Source organism: Choristoneura fumiferana, chromosome 27 (assembly GCF_025370935.1).
Source record: "Choristoneura fumiferana chromosome 27, NRCan_CFum_1, whole genome shotgun sequence".
NCBI lineage: Eukaryota > Metazoa > Arthropoda > Insecta > Lepidoptera > Tortricidae > Choristoneura > Choristoneura fumiferana.
In genome coordinates, this window is record NC_133498.1 from 3,160,572 (window position 1) to 3,186,000 (window position 25,429).

General features: G+C 36.7%; 1 protein-coding gene and 1 long non-coding RNA gene across 2 annotated transcripts in view; one reads left to right on the forward strand and one right to left on the reverse strand.

Annotated features, from left to right (window-relative positions):
• The window catches only part of Dgk (diacyl glycerol kinase 1), a 199,455-nt gene that overhangs the window by 70,376 nt on the left and 103,650 nt on the right, over window positions 1-25,429 (forward strand). The gene's annotated exons all lie outside the window — the stretch shown is intronic.
• LOC141443513 (uncharacterized) lies at window positions 4,357-5,815 on the reverse strand. The gene is made up of 2 exons (XR_012453038.1): window positions 4,924-5,815; window positions 4,357-4,522 (listed from the first exon to the last, which is right to left on the reverse strand). It is a non-coding gene; the product is annotated as an uncharacterized lncRNA (long non-coding RNA).

Here is a 25,429-nt window from a genome sequence, read left to right on the forward strand (position 1 = left end):
TTTGCCAGTTTGTGGAAAATTGCTCCAAATGTCACTAACAGCATGAAAACCTGAAAGTAATGAATAGTTTTGGCGTTGTTGTTCCATCCAAAAAGTTGCTAGATTTAGCGAGTAAGTTTAAATAAAAGGTAGGAGTAGTTTAGTATTAGTCCGTCAACTAAATTATAAAAAGTAAGTTAAAATTAATTTTCCGGTGTATTAGTGGCGACACTTATTACGTTTATGTAGTACTTTTACTTTACGTATTTGATTATTTTTAAATGTTATAGTCTAATTGGTGTTTATTAGTCTAAAATTTTATGGCATAGTTTGCTTTACGTTACATTGGGAATGATCAATGTCCGTAGAACCGTGGTTGTAGGATATTTAGGTAAATGTTTAAATATTTTTAAGCACCTCAACTGCCCTGAAATATCAACAGACGGTTGTATAACATTCTATAAATATGCTAACAGCGCTTGTGAAAAAACCCATGCCATTATCATACTAAACCTCCTTAAAGTTTATTAACGCATTTTCCATAAAGAACTAACTAACCTTACCTCAATAGCGTACCCTTATATGCGGGTAACTTAATTACTTTAAGTAAGACAAGGGACAGATTATCCTAGTATTCAACATTTGAAAGTTAAAGAAACCATTAACTAACTCCAAATTGATTTAGTAACCAGGAATTAAAACTTAGCGCCATTACTTATTTAGATAATTAAAAAACATGCGATCGGTTGCCAGCTATGAAAATAAAGCATTAAATTTATTAAGAATGGGTCGAACTATAGGATTTTGTGAAAACTGAATTTCTGTTCAATCCAGTCACTAGAACTGCCATAAAATTCGACTTTTACGGTTTGAATTAAGAAATACCTCTATACAAAAAAAACAAGCAAATATTGCACGTTAATATTAAAAATGTTGACGATGTCGATTTTAATTAATGTTCGTGAATGACCACAAAATGGTGAATTGGACGTTCTTTGTATACTTCCGGTTAAGAGAATTAGTATCTTCCATCAATGTATGTATTTTAGATATACTTATGCCACTGTATCTTTAAGGTGCATTGTCTTTTTGTCCGTTTATTCACGGTAGCACGAACAGTCAAACATGTCATGGTTCTTTCACCGACAAACATAGCTTTTACTTTCATTAAACAAAGGTGAACCTTAATTATGACCCTAAAGCTGTACCCATAGAGTCTCGTATAAATGGTATCACTTATTTCCAACGTATAAGAAAAAAAAAAATAAGACAGATCTTGGTTTTGTTACGTAATAGGATAGCTGCGCGTGAGTTGAAAACGAAAGCCTTTGTTTCATGGACTCTTATGCTAATATACTTTGTCGTTCATAAAAATATTAAATACACATTCGGTTTAAGTTTAAGTGGAAAAACCTCACTGAGTCACATCTGCGAAGCTCTGACCCTGACAGAAGTTCTTAGGATTTTGAATTAGATATAGGTACCTATATCCACATGTTTTTTAAGGTATTGTATTAATACAGTGTATGTAGGAAGTAACTTTTTAGATTGCCATTAACGCTACGAAAAAATAAATTAAATTTATTACAAACATTAGATACCTACAGAATACAAAAGTTATAGGTACCTACATCTCCTTAAGAATATCAAATTGTGCATATCGAAAAAATACATTCGCAAGAAGCTCTGTACAAATTTTCAATTTCACAGCATCAACAGACTAGCCCCGCGCTTTTAAATTTAATTTGTAACAGGCGTAACGTAAACACAAGTGCATCAAAACTGTCCGGTCATATAAAAGTATCTATACTTTACTTAAACTAGTCAACAATAGAAAATGTACCTGTAACAGGACATACAACGACTAAAACTTCCGTACACCGACAAAGCAACGAATTCGACACGCCCAAATCAAAATATATTATCGACCTATAAATTGCAAAAACTGGCAACACTGATTAAAAAAATCGCATCGGCATTCGCACAATCAATCAAGCGATAAGCCAATAAACCTCAACGATGCGCTTTTGAATTGGAATTCGATTTTTGAATTGTGCTATTGTTGCGTATGGCCGGCGGCGGTGCGAGCTGCCTTGTCGAATGCGGCACAATGAAGGGGCAAACGGAAGTGAACGTCGATGTCTCCTGATGAATGGGAGCTCTGATGCGTTCAGGAACTATACAATACTGTAAAAACGCCAGCTGTAGCGTCAGCAGAAAGAGGGCTAACTTGACATGATAGTTGGTATACTCTTTAGTCTTTCGATTTAATTAACTTTGATGAACGACTTTTCTAAGAGAGCTTAAAAATAACGAAATATGAGTGTAAGTTTCTTCGTTCGCTTCATTATTATAGAACGAATTAGATTGTTTGTCACTAAATGACGTTGATTTATTTTCTTCTGACGGTATCCGAGCTAATATCCACACATGACATTAAACTGTCCAGAAACGTAACAGAAAAAATATTGTACAACAATACAACGCCCCCTATTGATCACAACCCCGGCATTGTAGCTTGACGCCGTTGCTTATTAAAAAACTACGTCCGGGGTTGCCAGGGCTATAAAATAAAAGCGTCCCATAAAAGGTGGAAAGTAATAATGAAATGAAATATGTATTACACGGGTATAATGTTGTTAGCCCCCCGTTTAGGAATGAATGGGCTTTTGATAGTTCGTCTTGACTTGTCCCCTTTGTGGGATTGTCCGTGAAATCGCTCGAATGTACGGGGCTTTAGATTTATATTATGGGAAACGTCTAATAGTTCTACTAATTGCTGGGGACGGGGTAGGGCATTATGTTCATGTGTGATGTAAAGTTGTAAAACTTTGGGGAAATTATGATTTTATGCAAGTACTTATAACGTAAAGAAAGCGATACTTTCTCCAGCTAACACAAATTGAGTTTATGCGGATGAAATGTTTTTGCACTTTTCAAAATCCACTCTTTCAAATAAAAGCCATAATGTAAAGTACAATAGAGATTCAGTATTGTTTTCTGATTTGTAAATTTAAGTTGGTATTTGGATGGACTTTCGTACGCGTCGGAAGAAGTAAAGCCGGTTCACACTAATTAGTGTTAATCAAATAACGTCGTCTTTGCGGTGTGACTGGCTGGTCTCGGGCTAATAAAATTTGTGAACTTAAAAATGTAGTAAGGTTTATGTCCAAGTTCAACGTACTGGCCGCTTAGAGTTTTCTGTAGAAAAAGAAAAAATCGTCACACATTTAAGTATAATGTTACTGGCACTTAAAGCTAGAGTTTTAAAACGTAAAATATACTTCAACGCAGTTTGTTAAGGTCGTTTGTCACGGTCAGCTAGGCACTACAGTGCCAGTAGATGACGTTAGAGTGCAAATTCCACGTATTTTATTTTTAGGAATGAAATCGTGGATATTTTTATAAATAATGTACATACCGCCAATAGCGTGAAATTTGTGTATATTCGTACCAAGTTTCAGATGTATTTTAATTTAGAAAATACTTTCACTTGATCGCTGCAGTTTCGACTGCGATATTTTCGCACACATGCTTGTAATTTGTTGTAAACAGAAGTCTTTGTGAATTTCGCTCTCATGATCAAAGAGCAGATTGGCCTAGTTGCATAAGGCTAGAGTTTACCACCCTCAGCTTAGGATGTTCGGGTTCAAACCCGTTGTAAGACTTAATTTTTATTGTTTTTTTTATTGTTCTCAGTTAATGATGTTAATATTTTTGAAATGTGTAGCTAAAAATTTATAAGACCTAATTTAGCACAAACATTTTTTTTTTAATTTTAGGTAAATCTGAATGCACAGCACAACTACAGTAATACTATGAGACTTATAATTCCTCACATCCACTCAAGGGTTGCTTGGTAGAGATCCCTTCGAGGGATAAGTTCGCCTTTACAAAGTCAAGGAAACCGAATCACGCACCAGAGTGGAACCCAAGTGGAACCTTTTCATATTCAATTGCGCTGTGATTTCTTTGGCAAGTGTAGGGATGTCAACATGACATAGTAGCACATAGGTCCACCCTGGTACGTGACTCAGTTTCCTTGACCGTAACTCAACGATTGTTTATTTATTTTTTATTTACAATACACTTACATACTATGAGAAAATTAGTCATAATCATTATCCCTATATACCTACATACACAGGCCTCCTCTCACAATGAAGGCTTGGGCGTTATTTTCAAAGCAGCCCAGTGTGAATTGAAATATAGCACACACCATTAATTATATAGCAGGTGTGTGTACGTTTTTTCACGATATTTTCCTTCAACGAAAAAAACGTGAAAATATGAAATTAGACTTGTTTATTTTTATTTCAAATTTAATTGGTTGGGTAGTAATCGAAGGCTCTATTGAACAACAAATAAAATAGTCCATCACTAAGTCAGTTTTTATTTATTTATTTACATCAGTCAATTAAATTAGCCCACATACAACCACTGCTGAGTGCCTCTTGCATTTTCACGCCACTTTTCCAGTCTTGTGCCAGTCTCGTACACAGCTTACCAGCCGACAATGTATGTTATGACAGTGTTTTTCACTCTGTAATTAAATATTTTATTATGAAAATAAAACATATTTTGAAGAAGCATATTTTGTCAAATGAACTTTTCTCTGAACTCCAAAATTACCGAGATATGAGGCTCAAAAGTTAGTCCGCTACCAAGGGGCTGGGGACTTGGAAAAAAAAAAACAGTAAAAAAATCTGTCCTAAACACCTACGGTCATGGAAACTGAGACTTTAGGCCTCCCCATATTTCCCGTGTTGCCAATACTCGCCACGTTTGATAAGCGGGTTAGCGAGCGAGCGTAGTAAGTATATGACGTGTGGGTTGCTTGGAAAACGCTGCTGCCCATCTTCTGATATTATCCCTCAGCCGATTCCTACGGTACCCACGGGGTGGTGGAAGTTGTATGTTGTACTCAGCCTCTACTGTACTTACTTTTTAATTTCCTTATATTGCGTCTTTTTCGAGACCAGAGTATTGATGATTTATGTATTTTTTTCGCAAAGTTCGTGGCTTCATAGTTTCCAATGTGAATTATAATTCAGTTCAATACTTGAAAAATATAACTGCATTCACATTATAGATTATAGATAATGATAATCCCGCCAGTTTCGAGGACAAATTACGATAATTTAATTTAGGAAAAAATTACTCCATTAGTTTACAATGTCATGACAACCTATGACAACAAACGAACAAAAAATAATGACTTGACGAATTTGACATTTGACTTGATGTTTTTTTATTTTTATTTTATGGAAAAAGCCACAAGCCATGCAGCCTTTATCTGATTTTATCACTACTAATTTATAATCCGTTAATGCAATTTTCCGTACTTATTTGTTACTACGTTAATGTTATGTGATTTTCTTCTGTCGGAAACCCAAAGAATTGGCAATACATTTGTTCGTTGCACTTCAGTCTTTTGACTGACGGACTTTGTACCTATGGCCAGCAAAAATATTAAAAAAAAAAGTTAAACGAGCTTCAAAATGGTAATTATGTGATTTTGATCAGACAAATCAAACGAAATCTGGCAACGTCGCTTAGCATCGAATTGTCAGCGAGTTGACAACGTAGCTGAAACACACACTACTAACCGAGCCGTTGGCGTACGATACTGTCGCCGTCCACTCACATATTGACAAAAAATAACTAAAATAATCATCTAGATTAAGCTATTAATCAAAAGCTTTCCTTAGGTAAATAAAAAATGCCTCAAATAAAGAACAAAATAAAAGTCAACAGATGTGATTTTAATTTCAAATTATTCTTTCAAGCGCACATGATTGTGTTAATACATTAGTATGGAAATCGTTCCACCTTAATACAAACAGGTATAGGTAATTTTCTTAAGGAGGCATGTAGAAAAGCGAGGGTCACCGCCATACTTGTATCAACGCGAATTGGATCATTGAAGTGGCAATGGCAGGCCTTATAGCACGGAGAACAGATGGCCGTGGGGGCCGACAGGTTCTTAAATGGAGACCACAGATTGGCAAGCGTAGCTTGGGACGTCCACCGAAGATGGACGGATGACCTGGTTAAAGCCGCGGGTTCACGGTGGATGCTGGCCGTTTCCAACCGAAGTAATTGGAGGTCTATGGTGGAGGCCTATGTCCATATTATGATGATGATGATGAGTTTTCTTATAAAAAACTTAACTCGAGCAAAGTAATAGGCAGCCAGTAGTGCAGCTAAGTGGGACTTGTCACGAGCCGCGTCAAAAACCTTTACGTGGCATGTCAAATACCTTACAAACATCCGTTATCTAGATAACGTCTCCGTGATGCGTGGAAAATTACATTACTCGTTTCCCTAGAGGAATTAAAAATAAAGACTTTCGCAAAATGCGACTGTGATAAAGATAACGAGGTATTTGTGTTGCTTTCAACGCAAATATTGCTTGTACAAGACGTCAACGGGTAAGTTAAAAATGTACTGTGCGGCATAAAATCTGGCCCTCAATGTATGCAGAAATAGGTAATTTTGTATGTAGAGTGGACCAAATTTTGTGCCGCTGAGTATAATTGTAAGTACAGTCGAACAAACGAATTTATGTACCTACCAGGGTGACAACTTTTAATAATCAATTCCACTATGATTTTCTTGACAAGACTATGGGATGTCAACGTGACATTAATAGCGCAAAGGTTCCACCCTGGTAAATACATTAGGATAAACAGTTTGTTCGACTGTACAGCCACCATCATAAACATTGAAGCTATTTAGTTCAAAAATATCTGATAGCACCGCTCATGTGGGGTAGTGATAGAAGAGTTATATGTGTCAAACTACTGAAAACCTGTTTCTATGGTCCTGAGCTTGCATAGCTGTTATGCGTAGTTATAATTATGCGTGTTTTGGTTATGCGTTTTAATATAGACCCAGTCAATATACTCATAACTAGATATGTAAGTACACTGGTTTACTCATTTATGTAAATATCTTAATCGTTTAACATTTGCTATCAAATATGAAATACTAAGTAAAGTATCAATAACATTAGATTCCAAACTTGACAGACAAATATTTCTCCGTATAAAACACATGTATTGTCATAAAATAAGCCAACAGGAGGTTCCGCTGCAATAAAACGACATTTATTAGAATCAAATATCAAATATTTACCTAATAAACGTGAAGCACTCAATGTTTACTGGCAAAATAATTTCTAAGACTCGGCAAATTCATTTAGAATGTTGCCTGAATTGAGCATTGATAAATAGAATCAATAGCTGACTGACAACAATAATATTAGGCACAGCAAATATGTATCTTTACATTCGTAATATGATGTAAGTGCTCTTGTTACTTTGCTTGTCGTGCGTTATATTTATTACATGGTGATGGAAATGCTGTGATAATATGATTATGTGCGTAGAAGTATTTTTTTATGCTTAAGATGCATTGCTCTGGAGTAAAGAGCCGAAATCATGTATACCTGCTGCATTCATAAACCGATTAACAGTAATTGTGTACAACACCATGCAACTATCATTGAAATTTTGTTTTTTTTTTGTTTTTAACTTGTACTTAAGTAATTTCAATTTTATTTTTAATGTGTCGTTTTTGAGTGTTATCACTCGTTAGTTTACTAAGGTAAGTCCTCACTGAAAAATCAGCGCCACGGCTTGCTGTGACATTCTGAGTGGGGACCTATTTTGCGGCAAGTATGCCTCTAGTTTTTTCTTTTCTTCTTCGATTGTAATGTTTTATGACGTTAAACATATATATTTTCTTTGTTTAATCACTGTAAATCATTAATTAACCTTTTGCATTGATTAATGATTAGGTAATTCGCTACCACACGTGCAAGACAGCGCGACACCTAAGATTTTTTATGCAGAAAACCCGCGTTAATAAATAAAGAAAATACATATCACGGGACAACTTTAAGCCAGTTGACCTCGTCCCATTAATAAGTAGTAAGCAAAAAAAAAATGGACAGACAGACATGGCGAAATTATAAGGGTTCCGTTTTTGGTATTTTGGTTACTGAACCCTAACCAGTCTAGTAGTCTAGAACTTTTTATGTAAATTGAAGTTGACAGTTGGGATCCATTAGGTACAGTCTACAGCACCAATAATCTGACACAACAAGCGTGCATAAATATCTGATACAACTTCATTTCTAGAGCCGGAAGGACGTGTCAGATATTTTTGCACGCTCCGCTGTGGCAGATATTAATGCTGGTGACTGTACTGAACTGAGCCGGTCGCGATTTTGAATTTCTTGTAGATAATACTCAATGTACCTACAACAAAAGTTTTCTTTAATAAGTGACTCCATTTTATTTTTCCATCACCCTATTACCCCAGACTATATATACGTCCTACTACTGGGCACAGGCCTCCTATCAGAATGAGAGGGCTTGCGCCATAGTTCCCGCGCGGGCCCGACGCGGATTGGGAACTTCACACACACAATTGAATACCAGCGCAGATGACTGCAGGTTTCCTTACGATGTTTTCATTCACCGTAAAGTTCCTTTTTATTTTTCCAGAGTATTTAAAATTCTCATATTTCTTGATATCTCCTACCCATTCCCATTTCAGTTGCGCAACCGAAGCATGTAAGCAAAACATTACGTTTTATAAATAAAACATTTCCACGAACGCAAATTAAATACTTAGCTATAATTTTCCACGGCATTTGTCCGTGGCCTAAGATGGCCGCCAAGCTAACGTTTTCAGCAAACATAATTATTGAAAGTCGCGCGTACGACACTGTTTGATCTTGCTTATTGGCCAACAACTATGAGATTATAGTTTCTAAGTAAAATGTGTATTGAATTCTTATTGACTAGGTGTCATTTGTTTTAGTTGTTAGTTGGTCGGGATTTTAGAGGTCCGTATACATATAAAGGGTACAAAGAGAGCGCTGTTATTATTGTTATTCCGCCCTTACTCTACAATCAGGAGCATAAATATTATGTATGTTACTCGTACCAAAATGTCAAAATGCAATCCCTTATCTTTGTGTCCCTAACCGTAAGGTGGATAACAAATTATATTTGACACTGTGGCTGTGTAGGTAATTATTTATTTATTTTTACTCGACTGTATGTACCTCTGAGTTTTTCGAAATTCATGTGCGGAATTACATTTGAAATTTACCACGAGCTTTGCGGTGAAGGAAAACATCGTGAGGAAACCTGCACAAACCTGCGATGCAATTCAATGGTGCGTGTGATGTTCCCAATCCGCACTGGGCCCGCGTGGGAACTACGGCCCAAGCCCTCTTGTTCTGAGAGGAGGCCTGTGCCCAGCAGTGGGACGTATATAGGCTGGGATGATGATGATGACTCGACTGTATCTCTGTCACACGCTCTCTTATTATCTCGTGATACCTATGTGTGCAAAAACCAATCTTAATTTGATTGCTTAATAACGACATCTCTTGTCCGGGTGAGCGGTTAGTTCCAATGGAATGCTGAAAGTTTCTCGATGAGGGCTACAGCATAGATGTCGCTAGTGTCGCTGCTTAAGTGACTAAATAAGAAACCAACAAGCTGAGATATGGGGTGCATAGGAGAAATTCGTGTCTGTACCCCTGTCCAGTGGTGGTGTAGTGGTATAGCACGTGGCACGGAATGCCGAGGACCTGGATTCGATTCCCAGCGCTGGTCTATTTTTCTGGTTTTTTCTGTGCATCAATGTTTCAGTTTGTATTTTCGATATCGGTTTAACTAGATGACCGTAAAAGTAACAAAATTTGGAGTTGAAACAAAAAATACAAAAAGACTCCAAAAACCAATCATTTTCAGTGTATCTGTTTTACTAGGGGCGCTACAGCAACAAGTAATAAGATTAATGTAAAGAATGTTGGAAAAGGTCTCCTATTGAGTGGTTTATTTTTCGGCGTAGTCTGCGAACGCTGACGGCGTTGGATGAACGATCTTAAAAATGGTTGATCGATCGCACACTAAAATTATCCTCTTCTGGCTATAAGTATATAGTGCAGGGGTGCTCTCTGGGAGAAGGCAAAATTCAGTGTCATAATAGGGAATATTACTGCAATTTTCTGCCGTCAGAGTGCAGCAATAGCACAAGAGCGCGTAAACAGTTTTTTGAGTATCTTAAACGGCACAATATCATTATTTCAATTTTTTTTAATATCATTACTATCGATGTAAATATTTTGTTACCTACTAATAAATGTATCATGATTCTACATTTATAGGTACTAATACTCTTTGGTCGTGATCTGTCATGGCGACAAAATGTAAAGAGAACAAGAGAACTAAAATAATTTCTTTGCTCACCCGCGACCTTATAGTTAAGCTTATGCAAAATATGCGTGTTCATGCAGTTCCTCCACCTCAATACTGTAAGAACACACACAAATCACACAAACCCATCTATCACCACCACCCCACTACACAGACACACGACACTATCTAACTGACTAACTGCATGAACACGATGAACACGCATATTTTGCATAAGCTTATCTAACATAAGGTCGCGGGTGAGCAAAGAAATTATTTTAGTTCATTGATATCGACGTCCGCAAAGTAACGCCTGATTCAATAAAATATAAAGAGAACTGACGTTGTCATGGAGGTTTGCGCTAGTGTCGCCCCCTGCGCAGTGCTTTGCCTAATACGCCCTATTGTCATACATATTGACTTAGTGGTATTGATAAAATGTTACTGGCAACTTTCATACGGTAAATTAAAAAAAAACGTACTTGCATAGGTACCTACTGTGTGTCAGAAAATTAATATTTAGTAAATAAACTAGTCAAATTTAAAAGGTTGATGAAATACTCCGGCTCTTGACGACCCTCCTCTCCGTTGATCCGTGGGGAACCCGCGACAGATGCACTAGCATAACTTGTGGACTTGAGCACTGCTGCCAAGTATCATCGATGCCTTTATTAAATTCGAACCGCTCCCAATAAGTAGACTGTAGATATTTTGATCTCTACCTTTTTATATCAGCAAAATTTGGTACATTAAGGGGCTGTTTCACCATCCATTGATTAGTGTTAACTGACAGTTAAACGTGATGCCGTCTCCGTCTATTCGAACAAAACAAATAGAGACGCCATCACATCTAACCGTCAGTTAACACTAATCAATGGATGGTGAAACAGCCCCTAAATTTATCTTTTTATTTTAACTACTAGAGCTAGAGTCTTGTTTTTCGTGTGTTTTAATAGGACGTTTAGTATTAAGACCTAGTTGAGTCACCAAACAGCTTACAACTTACCTACCGAACTCTACCTAAATTAAAAGGAGACTAGACTAAAGTAATTATCACATTGTGGATGCAAAATATTAGAACATGGCAACAATTTATACGTAAAATTCTAGTTTTCTACTCAATACAATAACTACATACTTTAGCAGCAAATTTTGCATGTGACGTCTCCTATGTAACTGGTAGTCTAAACTTTCGTTTTATTTTTTAAACGTAATTCGTCACTGGCAGTTTACAAAAACGCATTTTGAATTTGGAACATTGGCATGGGCACGCGAAAAGCTTGTAACTCGCCTCCATTATTTTGGACATTCGTACCCGGATCGCGCAAGTGTTAATGAGATGAACGAGAGACCAGACAACGGAAATTATCGGCTCCACTGTAATGTGACCCTCTGATGCCCTGTGGTGCTGCGTTTAGTTGCCGATATTTAGTAAGTTGAATAAGAATGGCGGACACAAAATTCTTGTGTAAGTAAGTCCTTTACAATCCCGAAAAGTTGACAGGATTTGCTTGGACGTATGTTCTAAATTTAGTAAACTGGTTATTTCTCCATACCATTAAGAGTATTTGTTTTTACAGATTATGGTGCGAATGTAATTTAAATTATACTCACTAACAGTAAGTATTAGAGATACGAGTATTTATGTGCTTATGCGGTGTTTACAACTAGTTATTTAAAGTTACTTTAGTTTGTTTTTTACATTCTTGGTTGACACAAAAAAAAACTTGCGCATTACCTGATTCTATATTCTATATCCGGGGTAAGCAATCTAGTTTTTATATACAAACTTCAAGAACTAATTGTCTAGTACTAACCTAAAGCAGTAACCAAACGCGGCACAAGCTCCAAAAGCGCAAGTTGACTGTTTGAGTTTTCAATTCGCGCCCGCACTGATTCGATACCATGCCGCGGCTAACGCGTATTTGTTTAGCGATACACATATAATTGGCCTGGCTGTGTCCAAATGTAAGCTGTGTGATAATTCACAACTCGGATATGTACTTGAGGAAAGATACTTGAAGGTACTGACGTGAAGATTCTGGTACCAGCGATGGGAAGGCCTCACCCCGTGACCGCGATGAATACAAGTGTAATAGCTGCATGCCTGTGAGTTTTAGTCTGTTCCATTTTGCGTCAAGCGTTTTCAAAATATTTGAATATGGAACTCAACATGGAATGGTATTAAGTACGTTCGTCTAGCTAGATCAGCGGTTAGCCATTGCGATTGTTAAGCACTTTTCGCCTAAAAAGCGTGGCAACCTGGAAATAGCTACTATAGAAGATCGTGGGTTCGAGCTTCGGTTCATACCTCTGAGTTTTTCGGAAATAGTGTGCAAAATTACGTTGAAAACTTTTCGGTGAATGAAAACATCGAGACCTAGCGAAGCATTTCGATGGTATGTGTGAGCGCTGAGCCCGCGTGAGCCTACAGTCCAAGCTATTTCAATCTGAAAGGAAGCCTGTGGCCTGCACCGGGACCACTAACAATCAGGAAATGATGACGAAGGATCGGAAAAACGCCTGTCATTTCATTTCATGCCAAAACCTTTGGAAATGACGGCATTTCATGTCACTACGCATACGCAGCGAAAAAACGTGGCAACGGTCGTATTTACTGTTCACCCCCTTATGTAATAAGATTAATAAATATTTTTAACAACTTTGTCATTTCATTGCCCATATTCCGTGTTTTTGTCGTTATGAGCTGCATAGAGCACACCAATGAGCGCTATCGTTTTTTGTCTTTCTAGATGGCGACACTGTTGCGTGAGGTTTTTAAGTGTGGCATTCAGAGTGTTATTACGGGCGTTAAAACAAAGTTTAGATTTAAATCATATTTAATGCACCTTAAAACCGTACCATAAAAGTATCCAGCAACCACAGTGTTGCTTAGTCCCGTTTTGTTCGGAAAAAAGGGAAGACAAAAGTTTCCGAAAGACAGAGCTATCTCAAAACACAGACATTCATTGTCCCGTAACGCATAATTGCCATAATTAATTTCAGGTAATGCAAAATATTCACAAAACTATTCTAATTATAAATAAACCCGCGTAGCTCACCCAAAAACTATGAGATTTGACATTTCGGAGACCTCACCCTACACTAGCGCCTCTAGCGGCGAATTCATACGCGATAGCCCTCATTGTGCTGAAGTACAAGGCAATAAGGTAGTAGAAAACTTTCCTTTTTTAAATAAAAGTCTGGTATGAAGTGAGTAACACGCTTCAATGGCCAGTACTAAGGGGCTGTTTCACCACCCATTGATTAATTTTCTTTGACGGATAAATGTGATGCCGTCGTCTACTCGAACAAAACAAACAGAACGGCATCACATTCATCCGTCAAATAATCAATGGGTGGTGAAACAGGTGGTAAATCTATTAAAGCTCTGGAAAATATAGGTAGTAATTAGTAATAAATAACAAAATAAAATCAAAAGATTATTCCGTGTATCCAGTGTATCCTCTTGTTACATCTCTGCAAACTACTCTTGCGTCACAAAAGTCACTTGTTTAAAAAAAAAACAATTCTTAACCCGTCTACGTAACAATGTACATAGATTATCGTTTCAGCAACATTACACAAGTGCCAGTGTCGTAATTGTGCTTTCGGTACAAATATAAATATTATGTTTATATATTGATAGAGTAGAGCACTCGTCAAACAGTGCGGTGCCAATATTAACTCTAGTTATCAGGCTGTGGGTGAACTGGTTGCCAAGGTCAATGTCAGGGTTACATTTCAGAGTTGTATGTGGAATAGTGTTGCAATTTTGAATTCAATTTTAGAACGTTTTAAAGTCATGTCACTGGCTGGTTAGAGATTTTATGATGTTGATTGAAAATATTCATAAAAGGGTTGCACTCTAGGAACCTTAATAAGTTGATATTATATTTTAATTATGGAATAAATTTATATGGCACTGTTCACTACTTAATTACATTACGTTCGACGACCAGATGGCCTAGTGGTTAGAGAACCTGACTACGAAGCTTGAGGTCCCGGGTTCGATTCCCGTGTCGGGGAAGATATTTGTATGAAAAATACGAATGTTTGTTCTCGGGTCTTGGGTGTTTACTATATATTTAAGTATGTATCTATCTATATAATTATATTTATCCGTTGCTTAGTACCCATAACACAAGCTTTGCTAAGCTTACTTTGGGACTAGGTCAATTGGTGTGAATTGTCCAGTGATATTTATTTATAGTGATATTTATTTATTTCAGAGTTATATGTGGAATAGTGTTGCAATTTTGAATTCAATTTTAGAACGTTTTAAAGTCATGTCACTGGCTGGTTAGAGATTTTATGATGTTGATTGAAAATATTCATATAAAAGGGTTGCACTCTAGGAACCTTAATAAGTTGATATTATATTTTAATTATGGAATAAATTTATTATGGCACTGTTCACTACTCAATTACATAGGTATATGCGATTTTGTCATGGATTTAGGTTATTATTAACTAATTTAGATTATTTCGATGCAACACAACAGACGAAGACAAATTTTAAGAAGATACACAATAGATGACCTACGTCATTAGTCATTAATGTATTCCTTATTTCTGTCCATTGTAAAGGTTGCCTGGAAGAGATCGCTCTGAAGCGATAAGGCCGCCTATTGCATACCTTAGAAAATCTCTATGTATATACTTGTTTTCTCTGTACTTGTATTGTCATTAGTAAAGTTATAATAGTGTATGTCGCGCAAAAACAAAATAAGTTTTTGGTACTAATTTCATTTTTAATATAAGCTTTTTTGCCGACTGTACTTTTTGTTGACTGTACTTGCATTGTCACCCAAACTAAATTTGCATACCCAATTTCAAGTCGATGCCATTAACCGTTGAAGAGTTCCGTCCTGCAGAGACGATCTTGGCCGGACTACCAGAATGTTACTACCAGATTATTGTATTTTCTCGCAAAATACATAAGTATGGCAAATTTCAAGACAATCCTACAACTAGAAGTGGGTCAAATTTAACTTGCAAGATTTGACCCGCACATAAGGAAGAAAAGGAATATAAAAAACCGGCAGGGCTACTACGAAACTCGAAACTCGAAGTTCGTGTCGTGCCGCTTATACTATTTAATACGAGACCGAGAGGGACCGCACGTTTTATATTGGAACCATTGGACCCATTCTTTACACTTACTATGCAATACCTATCAGTCATATTGACAACGGTGATGTTATTTAAAGGAATATTTTCTAATCCCTCCCAGCTACTTTTGATGCTGACTGTACAAGATACATTGCAAGTTAAATAAAAGCTTTTAAATTAACAAAAAGATAAAGTGTTGATTAACCTTAGTGGCATTCTGGGTTAGGAGTTGTTGTCAACATGGTAAACATATCTTAAACCCAGTTGAACAATCAATTATATTGTACGCCATTAAAGTTCAAATCTGAGATAAATTGCCTACTCTCAAAAAGGAAGGTGACATTAACCTCATACATAACTAAAATTATTTTCTAAAAATGACATAGTTTCAGTTCAGTTCCATTCTTAATAGGTAGGTAGTCATTAATCTACATTGGCTGTACTTGCGCAAACCACATCTGGCTCGATTTCTGTGAAAGCCAGTCATTGTGCTTCAACCTACCTACCTACATTTGCTCAGCTGATATATTTCATGGCAATTTACTACCCATTGCAATACGAGTTATAAAAATATCTGCATAAAAAAAAATCTTCAACACAGCACCAAAAATAGGGTCGACCCTAGTCGGCTGTATGGCAAACCTGAACTGTCATAGACTATTTTAACAGAAGAGTGACATTGTAGTAAGTTTTGGCGTTACATTGGAATTTCGAAAAATTTTGGTTTTCGGCAAAACATCTGCCGAAACCAGAACCAAAACTAAAACTTGATTCGTAGGCTTTCGTGCGGCGCCCAGAAACAATCGGACCGCTCCTCCTGGACCTGGGCAACTGTTCATTTCTCGTAGCTACATTGTTATTTCACGTCACATATAATAGGTAGATACTTACTTTTTTGTATCAATTTACCAAATAATCACTTCTATGAACACAAATACAAATAAAAAAACAAATATTTAGGAAATCTAGAAATAAACGCAAGTTTAAAAGATATACGCTACAATAACCCTGGAATTAAGTTTCGGTTTCGGCTAAAACTTAAACAGAAACCGAAATTCAGTTTTGGTTTAGAATAGGTACTAGGTAATTTCGTCTCGGACACTATGTTTTTAACCCCTTTTCTGCTTTAACCCGTCACGCGTCCTAGAGACTACATCAGTCCCTAACTTCTTTTGTGCGGGAAATGTCCTAGGGACTACCAGTAGGCTTAAAAAAACTATTCGATCGTTATTTTATGATATATTAAAACGGATTAAATTTGTTAGTTGACGGAAGCTTTATCCTTAACCCGTCACGCGTCCAAGAGACTACATTAGTCCCTAACTTCTTTTGTGCGGGAAATGTCCTTAAGACTACTAGTCTACTACTACTACTACTACTAGGTAGTCTCTAGGACATTTAGGTACGTAGTCTCTAGGTTAAGGATAATGCTACCGTCAACTAACAAATTTAATCCGTTTTAATATATCATAAAATAACGATCGACACAATTTGTTTATATAATTTATCAAGGCAAACTCCTTGGATTACATTGGCGGTGTTACCAAATATTTTCCGTGCAAGCGGGGCGATGTGTGCTGTGTACATATTATGTGTGTTTGTGTATTGTTCTGTGTGTAGAGCACATATTTAGCTGGGTCCAATATGAGGCCCCTTGGCCCCTCTGTATGTAAGCACTCGATTCTAGTATAGTTAGCGAATCTTATTCCATGAGCTAAGAGTCTATCTAAAAAGCAAGGTACGACAAGTTAACAAAGTAAACCAAGTCATAGTCAACGTCCAAATATCTTTCTTCAATTTAGGCTATTATAAAAAAACATTTATGAATGTAAAAAAAAACACCGGTTCGAAAAAACCTCTGTTGATAAAAATCCGCCAAGAAACTCAAAAAGTATTTTTTTAATGTTGAGTTAGCTGGATCATTAAATTTCAAAATGCATAAGTGCAGCAAGGGCTCACCTCAGTTCTGACCAAAGAGGGAGAGGGGTCAAATCACATTATTTTTAGGTCGGATCCCCCGCGCTTATTTTGTCATGTATACTACACGATTTTTTAAACACGCCAGACCTTTAAAAAAAAAACAAAAACAACCCACAACGCAAACAATATCCACAATTACGCAAAACGGAATAATCCCAAAGACCTCATTACCATAAAAGTAGGTGCAGACCTTTTACAAAACAGGTCTCCAGAGAACAAACTTGTGGCGCGCGCCGACGCTCGGCAAACAACATGGCGGCGATAAGCGGCCATCTTGGATCGGATCGAGGTTACGACGCCACGCTGGAAATACAAATTATGATTTTATTACCATATTTGATTAGTCACTGTGTGATTATATTATAGGGGACAATAAGAGGGGTAAAAAAAATAAAGTGATTAAGATACTAATTTTGATGAAGAGAAATTGAGGCGGTTTCGAAATCATTAAAAAAATAACAGACGTAAGTTTTAGAGTGAAAAAAAACGAAACCCATAACTATGTTTACTTGAATCTAAACTGCATAGATAGTTGAAATATACTTAAGACACGACCAGACCTTTAAAAAAAAACAACCCACAACGCAAACAATATCCACAATTACGCAAAACGGAATAATCCCAAAGACCTCATTACCATAAAAAGTAGGTGCAGGCAGACCTTTTACAAAACAGGTCTCCAGAGAACAAACTTGTGCGCGCGCGCGCGACGCTCGGCAAACAACATGGCGGCGATAAGCGGCCATCTTGGATCGGATCGAGGTTACGACGCCACGCTGGAAATACAAATTATGATTTTATTACCATATTTGAGATTAGTCACTGTGTGATTATTATAAAGGGGACATAAGACGGGTAAAAAAAAATAGTGATTAAGATACTAATTTTGATGAAGAGAAATAGGCGGTTTGAAATCATAAAAAAAAAACTTAAGTATAAATGTTTTAGAGATCGTGAGTGAAAAAAAACGAAACCCATAACTATGTTTACTTGAATCTAAACTGCATAGATAAGTTGAAATATAATACTTACTAGTTTGCTAATGTCGTTCACGACTCGAAACTAAAGATTGTTTTTTTTTTCTCTCTCAACTGATAAAAAAGTCAAAATGGAAGCCAGCACCAGCGTCGGAATGGGACCATTTACATGACAATTTGTCTTTTCGCTTTTAAAAAAACCTTAAACATTTTCCTTTATTTTCTCTTTCTTTCTGATGAAGCTGCAAAACTTCTTTATTTAAAAATATAACTAATTAGTTGCCAAGTGCTTTGCATGACTCAAGCACATATGAACATTACTCTGATAACCTGTTATCTATAGAAAAACAACCTAATCCCCGTTGCGAGTGAGACGGAGAACAAATTTGCAGTACCAACAATCAGACTCGCGTTGCCTCATGTACGTAAGGGTGGGCTCACAGCTGGAGGGAAAATTGCAATAGTTTTCCTACTTTCTGGTTAATTTTTCTTTAAAGTGTCGTCCTCCAATAGCGGCTAAGCCTTGTGTAGGGTAGGTGATACAGGTATTCGATCTAGTAACCTTTGACTTCATAGTAAATGTTTCTATTAATTCGCTTAAAGTAAAGCCAACGAAACAAGATATTCATCCTTGTCTGATACGTCCATACTTTTATCTCGGTCTTTTTCTTTCTCATGCCAGAATTTATCTCTTTTCGTTGGCCTTACTTTAGTTATACCAAGTTATACCTACCTACTGTACAATTTTTTTTGAGATCGAGTCCTCTTAAGGCCAAAGACGCTAGATCCTTGCCTTTGTTTACTTGTTTATAGTTTTAAATTTTATATGATATGAGGTGCTTTCTAACCTATATTTAAAACATGAAAGTTTGTGTGAGTTAGTCACTCTTTTGTGCCTAAACTTTTCTAGTTGGGACGCACATACCTGGATCTATGGAGTAACACATAGGCTAAGCTTATCGCGACATTCACACGGCATCAGGATTACTAATATGTTAAATTTCAAAATTTAACCTGAAATTTGTAGGATCTTCTGCACGTGTAAGCAACGAAAGGTATACTTTTGTTGTTATTATTAGGGAGTTCAATTTGGATTCATTGAAAATCCCAAAGTTGAAATTTAACTTGTTACCTTCCTTTTTATGAAACTGGGGCCAGGTTCCAGGATGTCGATACATGAATTTCACGAACTCAAATACCGACCCTAACTACGAAAAAACATCGTCAATTGGACGGCAAATACGACTCTTGCCGTCCGCTGACGCTAATATTATTTAATACAAGAGTGAGAGGAAGGTACGATACGAATTCGATTTTTTGAATTTCGTAGTAGCCCCTGGTCTAAATGCACTCCCTGCCTAACGCCGAGGGCTTACACAGCAAATATTTTCAACAAAGATACAGGGCGCTCACCCAACTTTAACTGCGATGCCCTTCACGCTGGCACTGAAGCTATACAGCAGAATTGTTATATTGATTTTAACACGTTCACTGCGGCTCAAAATATTGCTAACTTTCAATTAGTGCTGTAAGAGGTCTTTATGCCTTAACTGTACCATTTTACCGGTGCGGTTAGGGGCCTTAAGACCACTCAAGGAACAAGAATATTAAAATGATTTTTTTGTAATGAAATTCACAAATTTATGAATGATACTTATATAAGGCTGTTGCTAAAGGATTGTTTTGTCTTGTTTTGGCTTCGCCCGACGTTCTCATGTCAGAATATGGAATAATGACAAAAAATATTAGGAGGCTTTTAGGCCTCTTACAGCACTGAATTTGAGGTACATTTGTATTTACTGCTAGTGATGTTCCTAATAAAAATGCATTTTATCGATAAATCAAAACTCTTTATTATATATTGCAAGTGAATCACATATGACTGTTATAGAAACATTTAAGACACTGTGGCTTGTTACAATCACGGCAGTAAGATTTAATTTTCTTAACTTTTTTATTGGCTTCCCGACTGGACAGCGTAGTGCGCAAATTTTCGTAACATCCTGCACATTTTCTTCGTTTATCTCCATTTTTTTCAAACGCATGATTTTTAGTTAGAGTGGCAGTACGTGAATTACCTGAAACAATACAACAATGATGTTCTTTTCAGTTAAATATCTTTAGAAATTATTTAATTTACGTCCCGGTGCAGTCCGGTACAAACAAACCTAGCCACATACATACGTATGAACTTTAAATATAGAACGACGACGCCGTCCCCCTGACTAATAAAACTCACTCGATTCGCTCTCTCAGTTAATTAAAAACAGGGTGTTTACCTTGTATGTTGTTTTTTTTTAGCCCTAATAACTAATCAACCAACCAACCAACATACATGGTAAACACCCCTTTGATATCATTTATAATGTAAGCTTAAAATCATAAATAAATAAAAAAAGAAAAGCTTTAGAAACTTAAATATACATGTACCAAAGAAAAAAAAAGCGATCACCACAGGTGGCCAAGCCGGGAATCGATCCAGGGTCTTCAGCTTAACGTAAGCGGAAGACCCGGGTTCGATTCCCGGCTTATTTTGATTTGTTTTTTCCTAAGTAGTCACACTATTCTATAAATTATAAACTGAAATAAACATATCCAAAGAAAAAAGCGATCACCACAGGTGGCCAAGCTGGGAATCGAACCCGGGTCTTCAGCTTAAGTTAAGGAAAAACAAATCAAAATATTTTCATCAAAAAATAATTTTATTTGTTTCTTAGCTAAAAGCTTTAGAAATAAATAAATGAAAAAAACTTACCGCCATTGGATGTGGGTTTTTAGTAAATCCTTCAATAACTGATTCCAAAAATATCTTCTTTGGCATTTTAATCTCCCTCTGCATGTTGAACACCACCCAGCTATTCACCAAAGCAGTACCAAATAAGAGCTCCATCATAACTTTTCGGAACCATTTTAAGCCTCGTTGTAGTGGAGTATAATAGGACGACATTTGGTCACTGTAATCTATTCCTTTTTTATTATCATTATACGTTACAACGCATTCGGGTTTTTTTATATGCTCTCCAGTAACTTTTCTACGTTTGCCAGTATCTACAATTGTCGCATTATGTTGTCTGCAAGTTGAAATCATATAAACTGGTCTTTTATCATGCCATTTTAAGATCCTTACACCTTTTCTGTTCATTTTTCCAACAACTTCACCTTTTTTAAGCTTGGTCGAAATAATGCGTTTTGGAAGGCCTCTTCTATTTGGACGAAGAGTGCCACAGAGAAAAGTTTTATTTTGCATCAGTTCTTCAGCAAGACCGATGGAATTATAAAAATTATCTGTAATAACCAGCCTTCCTTCGTTTAAAAGATCTTTCATTAATCTCATAACAGTTTTCTGTCCATGGTCCAACTCTCGACCATTTTCTCCTTTTCCAGTGTAAATAAGAAGATTATAAGTGTATCCTTCGGGAGTACATAGTTTGTAAAGTTTCACTCCGTATTTGTGAGATTTGTTTTTAATATACTGGCGGAATTGCAATCTCCCTCGCCACGGTACCATACTCTCATCTATAACTAAAGTTTTCCCCGGCCTTAAGATGGTTTGAAATCTGTTTAACATCATCAAATAAACATCATTGATTTTACTCAATTTATCAGTACCCCGGGGATCACTAAAATGCCAAAATTTTAGTAGCAGCAAAAATCGGTCTCTTTTCATTATAGATACAATGTATTCATTTCTGTATATACTTTTTTCGACCAATAGTCGTTAATATGTGAACTTTTACTAAGCCCATTACCATTAGGATTCCTAAAAATCTCTTCATTTCTTCTGGATCTGTTGAAGTCCATGCCTTTACCCGTGACTTACGTTTGATTCCACGCTGATTATTGATAAAGTACATTTGTGCATAGTTATTAGTTTCAAGAACCATCTTGTTAATTATCTCTTCCGTGACAAATAATTCGTAATACTCAGTTGGCGTCTTTGCAGATATAGGCACCCTTCATGTTCTTTAAAAGTTGGAGTTGTATTTGTTATATCCTGCCATCCAATATCATCACATTCAGATAGAATGTCACTGTTTTCTACATTTTCATCAAGAGCATTTTCATTTTCAGAAGAAGAATCGCTACAATCAGACAAAGAACTATCTGAACTGTCAGTTTCAGGGGTGTAGTCTTCGTCATTTGAGGTGTCGTCGCTGATAATGTCTTCAAGTGTATTTTGAGGCACAGACCTAGTAGATGTACCTTTAGAGGATTCTGTGTTTATTGGTTCTACAGATTGGTTTTCAATATCGTTGTTGCTTAGCGTCGAAGGTGCAACTGGACATACTGGATCAGGAATATTTTCAGAGACTCCATCATTTTTAATAAGATTATTTGAGGAATTAGGCTCGATCGATGTTGCTTGTTGAGATCCTTCTGATTCCTTTTGTACAACTTGCCGCTAAGGTAAGCGTAACGTTTGGAACCTGAGATATTTCCGGTTCATTGGTATTGCTATCTGAATTTGAAGGTTCGATCGATGCAGCCTGAGGTATTTCTGGTTCTATGGTGTAGCTGTCTGAAGTTGTAGGCTCAATCGGTGTAATCTGAGAGGTTTTTTCATCTTCCTTAGGCATCGACAATATCTCAGAGACTTGTTGATCATTCAACGGGCATGTCAAATACTGTGCACAAGATAAATCACTTACAGAGCTACATCTACTAACTGTCGATGACAAATTTAAGTTTTTATTGTTTTGGTACGGAGATGCACATTTGGATGTGTTAAAATTATGATCTGTTGAAGGAGTTTCCGGAACTCGAACAGTTTGTAATATTTGGAAAGTTTGTCGTGAGCTAGGGCTTACGAAAATTGTACTGTCGTTATTTTCTTCTCTAGCGATACGTTCAATTTTGCGACGTTTTGGGGTTACAGACAAATCTTTAAAACAATCACTTCTTTCTGCAGTAGCAGCTAAAGTAGGAGCACAGGTAGTAATATCGTCCAGAATATTTATGCTACTAGATGACGGCTCACTTACTGTCACGTCGCAATTTGCAGTAGCGTTTTGGTAAACAATTCCTTCTGACGTAGTAGCAACAGTTGGAGGACAAATAGTAATATCTTCAAGGATTTTTATTCTACTAGAAGACGGCTCACTTACTTTGTTAGCTTTTGTAGTAACTTTTTGGTAAACTCGGCGATATTTTGGCACAGAGGTATCGTCTTGCACTTCATTCTGTTTCTGTGCTAATTCTAGCATTCTCCGACATCTCTTGTTTACACGACCCATGATTCATTACCTATAGATTCGATACTTATTGATAATATTACTCACTAACCAACAACACTTCTTGAGTATTTAACTTAAACACTAAACACAATTGACGCTTACTACTTCGAATGTACGTATTTTCACTTACGAGCAAATGCAATAAATTACGTACATTGCTCATAGACGCGTGCACATCACTGGGTCATAGTTCGACTATCATAGATACAGACAGGTGCGGGAGGGGGCGGATAGGCCCGTACTACCGATATGAGGTCTTTAGACCCCCTATCCGCACTGGACGTACACTTTTCACTCTCAGTGCGATGAGAGGCCTTAAGACCTCCTGCGTGTTTTAAAGTGTCAAAAAATTCTACATTATAATAGAAATCAAACCATATATTGGACTCTTTTCTACCTATACAATTCTATAAGCTACGAGGTCCGCACCAGAGCAAAACCACAATATTTTTGCCCGCACCGCCCGGAGTACTAGCAGGGGTCTTTAGACCTTCTATCGCAATGAACGTGTTAATAAGCTTAGAATGAGCAGCTGATGATAAACATTATGCAATACACTGGTGAACTTGTGTCAATATCTTTGCACTTGACTGTATGATTTTCGGATTTTTTTCTATTACTAGTAATTATACAGTAAGGATTAAATGAATGCAATAAATAGAATGAATGCACCCTTAAAGCCTTACCTGCATTTGTTCCAAAAGTTTCCTATCACGCAATACAAACAAAATCATTCACAGAACTTGAGCACCAGTCTTTGTAGCAATAACTCCCACTGGCAAATAAAAGGACTATTGATTCCTAGCTTATTATAATTTACTCTTTTACTTGGAGGCAGCCTGAAAATATCTCTCTTTTAACTCTGTTTCTATCTTTTTTTCTTCATCCTTACCAGCTTGAGAATCTGGTGCGAAGTGATATTCACCCATTTCAAAAGCTAAGCTCTCTGTTTCTCGTAAGCCTCCAGATCGTGCTCCATACATTATGAATGTTTGCCAGAATTGGATACCATAGCCAGAGGGTATAATTATGTCCCAGCCGCATCCATAACCTGGAAAATAATTGTCAAAAACCATTTAATTTAAAAACAAGTATTTACATAATAATTATTCTAGGCCCTTATCATAATTCTTCTATTCTAAAACTACATACAATCTTAAACTCAATCAAAACATTTAAAACATGATATGATGGCGCTTATGAGGAAACTTTTGTAATTAGAACCGTTTTCAACTTCCTATGGTTGAGTTTTCTTTACCTACTGTTTTATGTTTTATAGACTTACCAATTCTTTTATATTAGGGTCTTGTGACCCTGGCCGTTGTACAATTACAATAGGAACACTTTGCAGTACAGGGTCATTTTCATTCACTTCTCCTGGAACTAGCTGTGTTTTAGAAACATGTGCTATGTATTGACCATTAGTTAATCTGTTTTTTTTTATAAGTTCATGCAAACTTGTGTCCCATAAGGGAGAAACTGCTGCATAATTTGGTATATCCAGCAAGGATTGTGTTGTTATTTGGTCACCATTCTCAAATTTTGCTTTAGTCCGAAGTGAAGGTCTGCTAAGCCTAGGGTCTTTCACAATCAAACCGACAATTTGCCTTGGTGATAGTTGTGATGGTGAAGATGCTTTACTGATATCCTGCCAGTAGTGTTGTTTTTCTTTTAAATACCAATTTTGACCTTTCTCAGTTAAGCAGGTTTGCCATCCTGTTGCACTTATCTGTGTCACTAAGACTTTTAAGGCTGCGGGTTAAGATTGCATGGCTAGTGGGTCCTGTCAAACGGAATCTGTTAAATGTACCTGCTAATACTTTAAATTTACATTGTCTTTATATTTATTATCTGTCCTCCGTTTCTTGGAAGGAACAATATGATCTTCTGAATTGGGGTCAGTACACAAGTCTGTTAAAAC